The sequence below is a fragment of the Diuraphis noxia genome, unplaced genomic scaffold, assembly GCF_037042655.1.
Source record: "Diuraphis noxia isolate RWA-SAM2 unplaced genomic scaffold, SU_Dnox_SAM2 contig0001, whole genome shotgun sequence".
Classification (NCBI taxonomy): Eukaryota; Metazoa; Arthropoda; class Insecta; order Hemiptera; family Aphididae; genus Diuraphis; species Diuraphis noxia.
Window position 1 is genome coordinate 44,800,372 of NW_028301711.1, and position 10,929 is coordinate 44,811,300.

The 10,929-nt window shown below is 28.9% G+C and overlaps 1 pseudogene across 1 annotated transcript; it reads right to left on the minus strand.

The window, feature by feature from the left end:
* Window positions 1-2,362: 2,362 nt before the first annotated feature.
* LOC107165201 (isopentenyl-diphosphate Delta-isomerase 1-like) lies at window positions 2,363-7,727 on the minus strand (annotated as a pseudogene). Its single transcript, XR_016189843.1, has 4 exons — window positions 7,619-7,727; window positions 5,527-5,982; window positions 5,233-5,467; window positions 2,363-5,092 (listed from the first exon to the last, which is right to left on the minus strand). The product of XR_016189843.1 is annotated as an isopentenyl-diphosphate Delta-isomerase 1-like (transcript).
* Window positions 7,728-10,929: the final 3,202 nt, after the last annotated feature.

The window sequence follows — 10,929 nt, forward strand, 5'->3', positions numbered from 1 at the left end:
GTAAAAGTGCTTCGATTTTTGACTTCAGTACCTCGTTCGATCAGAAAGTGAATTTAGTTGGTAGGTATATATTTGGGGGTCAATATTTTTATAGAATGCTTATATAAGTATATTCTATCCACCATGAAATTTTCAAAAATTTTTTATTTAAGTTGAACTACCTATTCATAGGTATTTGCAATTTTCGATCATTATTAGTTTTTTTTAAATTAATATCGATAAAAATTTATATTTTGGGTAGAAAATCTTGAAAATTTAACACAAGGCTCTTAACATATTGTAACAATAGCAGTTGAAAATTGAAAGAAATTCATAGTCACAATTTTCTTTTTATAAACATTAAAATTTTGAATTTTGACAAAATACGTAAAAATCACAAATTGTTTTAAGCTATAAATTCATAAAAAATTTTATTTTTAAATCTAAGATTTGAAAATTTAATACAAGATTCCTTACAAATTTTTCAATCTTTATGACAAAAAAAAAATGTCTAATGATAAATATATTTTTTATTTATACATATCATATAGCTATATATACATATATAGGCTTAACATTCAGACGAATGGATGGCTTCCCGTTCCGCGATGGTGGAAGGAGGATTGTCATCATCTGATGACGCGGAACATCTCATACACTTGCTGTTGAGTTTCACCTCTGAGACATATTTTCAGTGAGATGTGTTAACGGAGTGACACACTCCGCGTAGGTAGTTCACAATGAATCTTTAGAAGCACCCCGAAAGTCTCTGAAACAGACGCACTTTGTGTGAACCGTGTGGGCACGGGAAAGTTCTTGTCTCGTGAACTTTCGGTTCCGGTTGTATATTACACCATCACCGTATTTTATGGTGAAATCAAGAAAGTTATCCGCGCCGAACGTGCATGGGTTGCTGGTTTGAGTGTGATACAGTCTGTGCGAAGTTAGTGGATACGGTATCTACGGCCCAATAATTTTTAATACTGGCTTGGTCGTCGACGGTTGAATTCCAATCCTTGGCTGAAAAATTTGGTTCATAATCCGGTGAACATACCGTTATAGTTACGAGCGTGACTCGAACGGTGTAATAACCACACAAGGTGGTGGATTTTATACCACAGGGCTAAAAGACACTAAAAAGCCAATAAGCAATGTCAACGTTGGGTGAACACGCTCAACAAACGATCTGTGACGGACACACACGTACACACACACTTACAGTATCTATACTGCAAACGGCACGCTCATTCGACACACGTGAAGTTTCCACGGAAACGTCATCGAGTGACGCAGAGCTGCGTTTGGCGATGTTGCCGTCCCGAGGAAAATTTGCCACCCTTAAGAAAATTTTAATTATAATTTTATAATTTTTATTTCATGTTGACCCTCAAATATTCACCACCCCCTCAAACACCACAAAATTTGCAACCCTGGGGTGACGTCTTGACTATCTACGGAAAAACTAAATTTTGACACTATTAGGGCTTAGGCCGGGCGCACACCGAAAGAGCAAAACTGATCCAAACTGGTCGAAACATTTTGTTTCAAACAGCTTGGAACAAATTTCATTCACACTGATAAAACAAAATTGTACGAGACAAATTTTTTTTACACCAGTGGTCAAGATGAGTTCTGACGAAGCTAACGTATTATACCTCTTTTGTGCCAATTTTTTGTTAAATAGTGAAATAAATGAAAATAAACGTAAAATTAGGGTGCACGAAATAAATAAAAACACGTTCAGAAAATAATACAATTTTTAATTTTTTTGGATGAATTGCGTAAAGAGAAGTTCTTGAATTGTTCAATTCAGACATTGGTTCAATTCCATTGCAAAGTATGTGCAATGTAAAAGTTTTGTAACATATCTTTAAATTTTAAAATAAATCAATTAAAAATATTATGTTTAATATATTAATATCATATTATAACTTCCAAATAGTTTGAAAATAAATAAATATTTCAACTATTGATTTAATTTTAACCATAGATACCAACATAAGTATAAAGATATACTATGTACTCATCATTTAAAAAGTAAAATTATTTTATTTTATATTTTTATAAAATAACCTGATGTCTCCATTTCTATGCTAATCTCATTCTATAATTTATCTTTGATTATTTTATTACTATGATTTTTATCAGTATAATAGTAAATCAATTTTCTTAGAAATACAAGATTGTTCAACTTTTCTGGATCGCATCACACATTTAAATATAGTTGAAAGGCTCTGTGCAGTAATCAGACAGCTCTGTTTTATACATTTTTTCATGAAGCACAACAGCTTCGATAGTTGTCAGGTTTGTGTCAAAAAAAAAGAAACCAAGCATTTCCAAAATTAAAATATTTATATATTCAAAAACATTTAAAATAATATCATTAGTAGGGTGCGGATTTGTATGTATTAAAAATTCAAAAATATGTACATATATATGTATTTAATTTTATCCAAATATGTAATTAAAAATACAAGATATGTAAAAAAAAAATGTTTTTATTCTTGATAAAAAAATTTTAAAATGATTAAATTAAAAAAGTACGTAAATATAAATTATACAACACTACATTATATTATTATTTTATTAATATTAATTAGGAATACATTCAAATTAAAAATTAAAAAGTAAAAATTTCAAAGTAATTAGTAAGTATTCATTCATTGGAGTTTGAATCTACTTCTTCGTCAACAAAACAATTGACAATCATATATTTTTTTAGGTTGTCAAAAGTAAATCGACGTCGATTAGGACGCAATATGTAAGTTATAGGAGCAAATTTAAAAGCCCCTAATTCAGCAATACTAAATTGAAGAGAAGTTTGCGTATTGCTGCCGTTATGAATGTTTGCAATAGCTTCAATTGTCTTTAAACCTGGGTTTTTACTGAGTACTTGTTCAACTTTCTTCTTAATTTTTATTCCAACCTCCCCAGGGGCTTCTTTCAATTTCTTTACGGTGTTAGAGACAATACCCAGGCTATCAGCAAGAGACAGGTTTTGATTTTTCGCAATGGTATATCTGCTTTAATTAAAGCTGTGCATAAGTCACTATTAAAAGTTGATTTATTGGACGATGACGAGGTGATGAATTGTTGTACTGTTGTTGTCTTTCGCTGTTTATTGATATATGAATTGCGGTTCCTATGTGTTGTGTAACTTGAAAGCGCTGAGTAGTTGATACGGCTTTATCACATGCATCACAGTATAAAATATTTGAATCGCTACGAAATGTTTCGTTTGGAAAATCTCGCACGTACCTCATTACGAGGTCTCTTTTTTTAGGAGCAACTTTCGGCATTTTCGATTAAACACAGTGATATAAGAATATAACTATATTAATAAAATAAAATAATATTATACAATCAAAAACTAAAAAGACTCAACAAATACGAAAAACACAAGGACACAGATAATATAAAACGGCGATACATTACTAATTCTGTAAATAGCTCAATATTTAACAAAAATATGTAATATCAGTAAAATATGTAAAAATATGTAATTTAGATTAAATATGTAAGAATATGTAATATCAACCATAGCTTAAAATAATCAGATAGTCCTGTAACATATTTCTGTAAAGGAATCATTCAAATATTATCATTCACGACAAATATGTAAATACATACAAATCCGCACCCTAATCATTAGTAATAAACTAATTAAATATTATTATTATTTTTTTTTTTTTTGTTAACTCCGCCAGTAAAGAAAATCAAGTAACAGTGTAAAATTAATAAATTGTATAGTAATGATTAAAAACTAGCCACACATAATATACAAAAAAATATATAAAACTTAAAAATAAAATGTAAGTAAAAATATAAAATTACTAACCTAAAAGAATAAAACTGATATAATATAAAATCATATTTTTTATTATAATACTTATTGTCCTCATTAAATAATCTATAAGTATGTGATTATGCCAAATAATTTATGAAATTTAAAAATAAAAATAATAATTGACCAAACAATTGAAACAAAAATCATGATAAATAATTGTAATTATTATAAAATATATAAGTATGTTATGAACTTATGGTATGTTATAATATTTTTAAATGTAAACTAAAATTATGTGATACAATTTGTAGATATTCTAACTTAATGTGAACAATAGTGTCATTAATACTCATTACATAATATAATTAAACCAATAACAATGTAATTTTAACAACCTAATTGTCATACAATCAAAGATGGAGATTAATCTAATATTATAAATAGCATAAACATTTCTTTATTTTTCTTCGTAAAATAATATATATAGGCAGTGGCAGCTCGAAGGAAGTATATTTGAATCATGTGATTCACAAAAATATTAATGGATGGGTGGGTGGGTCTTATGGTTGGAAAAGGTAGACTGGACCATTTTTTCAGGTTGGTTATTTAAATATTAAACTATAAATAATAAATATAATATATAGCCACAATGTGTACTCAGCAGATAATGTACAGTAATAAGTAATAACTAATAAATATATTTTAGGGTGGGTTGTGTAAAAATATTAAACGTGATTCAAAGGAAAAAAGTTCAAGCTGCCACTGAATATAAGTATATAAGTAGGCAGATTGGAATATTAGATAGGCATATTATATTAAATGATCTTAATAATTTAATATTTGTTAAACTATTAATTGAGATGTGCATAGTTTAAAAATCTAATTATCATGTAAAATAAGATAAGTATATATATTTAACAGTGTAGTACCTCACGATAAAAATTCTATAAAATTGTTCATATGTTTATTTAAGAAATTACAAAAACCAATATCACTTATTATTTGATCCAGATACCAATTGAAAAAATTATAATAATTTATTATAAACCGGGTTAAGATTTTTTTTTCTATATTAACTTTTAACTTATTGAGTTAATTTTTTATTAGTTAAGAGTTAACTTCAAACTTATTGATCTTATATTCTCTAACTTAACCAAACTTGAGTTATTTTTATGAACTTGACTGCCTTTGCATACTTCAAGCAGTAAAAATGTTTATATAGTCCCAGTCTAAATTAATATTTTCCATGATAGAAAATTGTTTAATAGGTAATAATTTTTTTATGATTCATGACTTTCTCCAGAGATCTTTGATTGTCCCACCAGCCTTAATTGAGTTGCCGGGGAGCCGCTATCCGTTCTGGAGGGATGAGGGCTCGTTGCGAAGGGTGGCATGTGCCTTCCTGTGAGATGATGGTGAAACGGCACAAGCCAGCAGGATATGGCAACAGGTCTTCTCTCCGTCACACAGTCGGTTATCATTGTCCCACCAGTTTGTCAGTTTGTTTTGTGCAATGAGATTGAAACATGGTATAATTGGATGATTCAAATTCTTTAAGAATTTATTCATTTTTGATTTAAGAATATATAGGAAAGTATAATCACCTCATCTGGATTGGGGTCCAAAGAAACATCTTTGTGCAAAATAAATGTGTAATCAATTTTGTGTTCATCCCAGGTTTGATCTACTTCAGACATATACCTAAAAAACACATCAAGTTAGGCACAATTTTTTTAAATATATTGATTACTTGTAATTACTTTATCCTGGTTATATATTGCAAGTCTTTAGGTTGACACTGGCTTGCAGGAATGACTAATTCAAAAACCAGCCTACGACAAGCAGCAGCTTTAGCTCCTTCTAAATCTTTACGATCATGTTGAATCTCGTATAACGGATGACTGCAGCAAGAATTTGTATAGTGATCAGGGAATGTGATCTTGGTCGATGAAAGCTGTTGTAATAGTAGTTCATCCTAAGTATTGAACAAGAAAACACTAAACGCACAATATAAAGGAAGGTTCCCATTTACTAGTCTATGATAGTCTCGTTTACTCACAAAGCCACACTTTTGGTCATGTTGATTAACAAGAATACAGCATTCTTCTAGGGTAGCTTCTGGTACAGGATTTAATAGTTGGGGTACAGTTGATAAAAACCGACGTAAGGGTAATGTACCCAGTGACTTAAAAATCAGCTTCATAATAATATATAACCTGTTGATAAATGAATACAAATAAATTAAAATATTAAATAGGTAAAGTAAGGTGCTAGTAATGGCATTGTTAGTCCAACTGTGTTTAATGGATTACAAGTTAACATTACTAAGTACCTATACTGAAATGTCTACATTTTATAGGTAACATATCATGAGACTATGAGAGTGAAATAGTTTGGAAATTAATGAAAAGTATAGATTATAATAATTACTAGATCGATATGTTCTTTTTCTATTGTTGTACTATACTTATTTTTATCTCTATTGTGCGGCAATGATGTGTTCCTAATGCACATTAATAAATAAATATCTAGTTTTATAATGTTTATACTAAACCAAAAATTTAGTGCTTTAATTTAAAAAATAAAACAAAAAGTCAATACTAATATAAGTTTCAAACCAAACTAATATTCCTATTTGAAATGAAAAAAATAATGATGATTTAGAATAACATCTACAGTTTTAACATTAGATCAAATATTTGGATTAAAGTGAAATCTAATATTATTCAATTTGATTTTTCTGTTAGCATACCTGATATAAAAGTACATATGTATTTTTAATTACATTTATCTGATAGCTGAATAATAATTATTGACCAACATTCAGTATAACAAATAAAAAAGCTTATTAAGATATGAAAATTATTTCTGAAAAAATTGAATCTCTAAGTTCCTATGCGGTATGCCTATAAACTATTATGTAATGTTTAGTTTTGGCCTTAAAAAATGTGTAGAACCTTATGGTAATAATGATTATGACATTGTTATAATTATAAGTATTAATATAATTTTAATAAATACCTATCTAGGTACTAATAAAATTTTTATATTTTTAATTAATAATTGAATTATTAAAAAAATAAATAAATAAATAAACTATTAATTATCCAGTATAACAGCATTCTAAATAGAAAAAAGCTTTTTTTACTAACTAAAAACTGGGCTAAAAACATAAAATTAAAGTGTTTTTAAGTAGGTATCTTGTATAGTAACACTTCAGCTTATTACACATTATACAAACCTAATTAATTAACATTTTTAATTTCTAATTTCTGAATGCTAAAGGATATAAAATAACAAATTAAAATAATAATAATTTATCAATCAATAACCACAAATAAATAGACAAAATATTGTATTCAAAACCTACAGTATACCCTTGAAAATCCAAAGTATCTAGGTATATTGTACATCCTTCCAAAGAAACGAAATAATATAAAACAATGATATACCTCAAATGAAAAAATCGAAATCCGTTTATGAAAATGAGAACTTATTGATTAGTACCTACCTATTTACTGCACACTCAGAAAAACTACACTGATCGTAGCACAATAGGCAGAAGACACTATGACTGTATACGACAGTCAGGTCTCAACCAGTTTGTTAAGAATAATTATAATAATTTAAATCTTTATAGTGTATTACAGACTGTGGTCAAACAGCTGATAGGCGATAGCTTGATTACATTATTCTGATGTTATAAACATTTTTTCTGTAAATTATTTGAATTAACACAATATCTTGATGTATCATTTATAGTCAAAATTTAATACTCACCACTAATTTACGTAGAAATTTAGTAATTATTAGCATGCACAACATTTAAACTAATTATTTATTCATACTTACATAAAAGATCATTACATTTAAGATCATTACATTTTTACAATTAACATTACATTATCAGTTATCACGAATATCTCAGAAAAAAAGTGATAACCGTGAATTTTAAGCATTAAAAATTCAACTGAAATATTTTTCAAGGAACCATGGTATTTTAATGTCAGTTTTAATATTATGTTCTATGTCAGTAATGTTCCATTACGATTTGATGTAAATAGTGTAATATTTTATTCAAAGCTTCAGCTTTCTTTTACCAATTATCTACTATGTTATCAGTCATATAATATGATGATACTATTTGACCAATGATAAGACTTCCCTCTTAAATTTGAATATTTATAACAAACAATACAAACATTAATTTTTTAGTTACTATCATTTATTGTCTATTGACATTAATTGTATAGTTCTTATTTTTAACAAATTGTCCTAATATATTAACTTCTATTAGTTTCTATAATTAGATTCTAATACACAACTATCTCAAGAGTCATGAATTCAGTGTATGTGTATTAATTGCTATTTAATTAAATAATTTGTTACCTATCGTTTATTATTATTTAAATTTATTCAAATAATTATTTGACCATTTCAAATACACAACCAATCTCATGCACGAAAATGTTTTTTTTTTTTTATAAGTCTCAAGGTCGACCAATATTTTATTGAAGTTAGGTACTGTTTATATAGAGCCATATTTGTATTAAATTGTTTGAAATATTTCAAGCTCTTATACGAATATATTATATTTTAAATTAATTTCATAATAAATAATGTTTTACGATGATAATCGGTGATATGAATTCTAATATTATTTGTAAATATTTATTGTTTAAATACATTTTATACTTTTACATAATAAGTACTGGAACAATATAACAATGGCTCATACAAACTGAACAAGTGTACCTTTCGATGATAAGCAATGAATAGATCCAGGCCCCCACGCATATTTTTGGCAGTGGCACAGAACTAAATCCTAGGCCCTCTTAAATAACAACTAATTTTGAAACATTTATCTAATATATATTGAAGTATAATTATTTCCATCAACGCCGAGCCTCTCGAAAGTCTAGGACATATTACAGTGAGTCTCTCTGATCTCACTTATTGGTTAAAGCCAATTTAGCATAGGGGAATTGAGGCAAATGCACATGTGTGAAATTATCACGAAGATACCTATTGCTGTACTAGTTGCAGCATAGCATATAGTTATTAAATAGCTCTGACATACGATTTTACAATTTAATAAAGACTTATTACTTGTTCGTATATTATTTTCCAACGATTTTATTTTTAAATGTACCTAGATCAACAATATTACTTTTCAAAGTATCAATTTCTTTCTGATGAAATTTCACATCATTTAGAATTGTTTTATTACTTGATTGAATATCGGAAATAATTTTTTTAATATCACTAGCCTGAGAACTACCAAACACGTTCATAGTTATAAGACGACTAGCACTATTTTTTAAAATCAAATGTACTTATCCAGCTATTATGTGTATTATCGAACCCTAACCATTTTACAAACATTTTATCGCTTTTCCTACGAATAGCTTTTTTCGATTAAATATTCGTTTGGGAAATTAGTTTTCCATATTTCTTCTGAGTAAAAACAACCTGATATAGGTTTACCCATATAATCTTGCAATTGATAAGTAATGGGTAATGTTTTATTTATTTTGATGATCTCGAATATTTCCGTGGACCAGTTTGGCAAATAACCTTTTGGTAAACACGCCTTTTTGTGTACTGATACGAACGTTATCACCGACTTGGAATTTAATTTTTTCATAATTAATTTTACGCTGTTTTATTACTACTAAAGCGGGGTCGGAATCTGTTTGTATTGGTGTCATTTCTATAGTTCTATGCCTTGAATTATTATATTCGTTAAGCAGCAACGGTAAAATTGAAATCCATTCGTTTGAGCCACGCGCCGTAAACTCTCTAAACATTTTTTCTTTTAATGTGCGATTAAATCGTTCTACAATATGTACATGCTTTCATAATGCTAAATGTAGAATATTTATGTATGTTATACTTAGTCATCAATGCGTCGAAAGTAAAGCAATGTCATTTTTCGATCATAGTAAAATAAAAAAAAAACGCCAAGATATATTTAAACTCTGAAGTATTCCCATATGAGGTCAAGGAGAGGGAAAACATACATCGCGTACGTGTATGATCGGGCGGCGGTGGATGTGATAACATTGTAAGAATCGTAAAAATTGTAAGGATCGTAAAGATTGTAAGGATCTTAATAATAGTCAGGATCGTAGAGATTGTAAGGATCGTTAGGATCGTAAAGATTTCCAGGAGAACTCTCTATTTCATACTACTCATAGACTTATAAAAATAGACGGAATATTAAGTGTGAAAACGAGTGAAGCTTTTTATGATTATCAGGGGCTGTTAAAACTATGTATTGGCTGTCCTCTTAAAATGAAACTCAAGCTACCTCTCTTAATCCGTTTGTCACGACCACGCCGCCTAGTCCTCGAAGCGAATGTTTCATATATTTCTATATAATGTGTATAAATTATAAATATTATGTAGCGAGTACTGACACGCATGCGAAATACGTAGAAATCAGTCTCCAGTCACCATTGTCACCAGTCAATAATGATTTCTTCAACACTAGAGACGCGTCCACACCTTTGACGCAGAGTGTGCAACCTGTTGCGTACCCAGGGGGTTTAGCCGATTTAGGGACCCCTTCCCTTTCTTTTGAATAATTTTTGTTACCTACTCTAAAATTCGTCATTATTGTATGTAATATGAATTTAAAAAAATGTTATCCCCTATTTCAGATTTCATAATATAACGGATGTCAGCTGGCAAATAATTAAAAAAATCACGTATAAATAAATAGCATTACACAATATGTTAATAATATGTCAATTGATTACATTGGTCACGATGCATGGAGGTGAATGCCGAACATATCTGTGGTGCACTGATAATGAAACCTTATAATGTATTACTTATTATTATTGTTTTCTTATCGAACTCAATTTATTTATTTGTTACTTACTACTATTACCAGATGTTGACAATGAAGCTCGCGAAAACCGTTCTTACAATCCATCACGGGTCCTACCGTGAACTCGTGATCACTACGTAACCTTTTACCTGTCCCATGGACGTCACCAAAAATCGTAGGGTGTGCAGGTGTATACAGAGTGCAGCAGGTGCAGGTGTACCTATGTAAAACATGTAGAACGTTTTTATAATGAGGTAACTATATCAATAGTATATGATCTAAGCTTGTACGTGACCATGGTATTTTATTATTAAAATAACTTTTA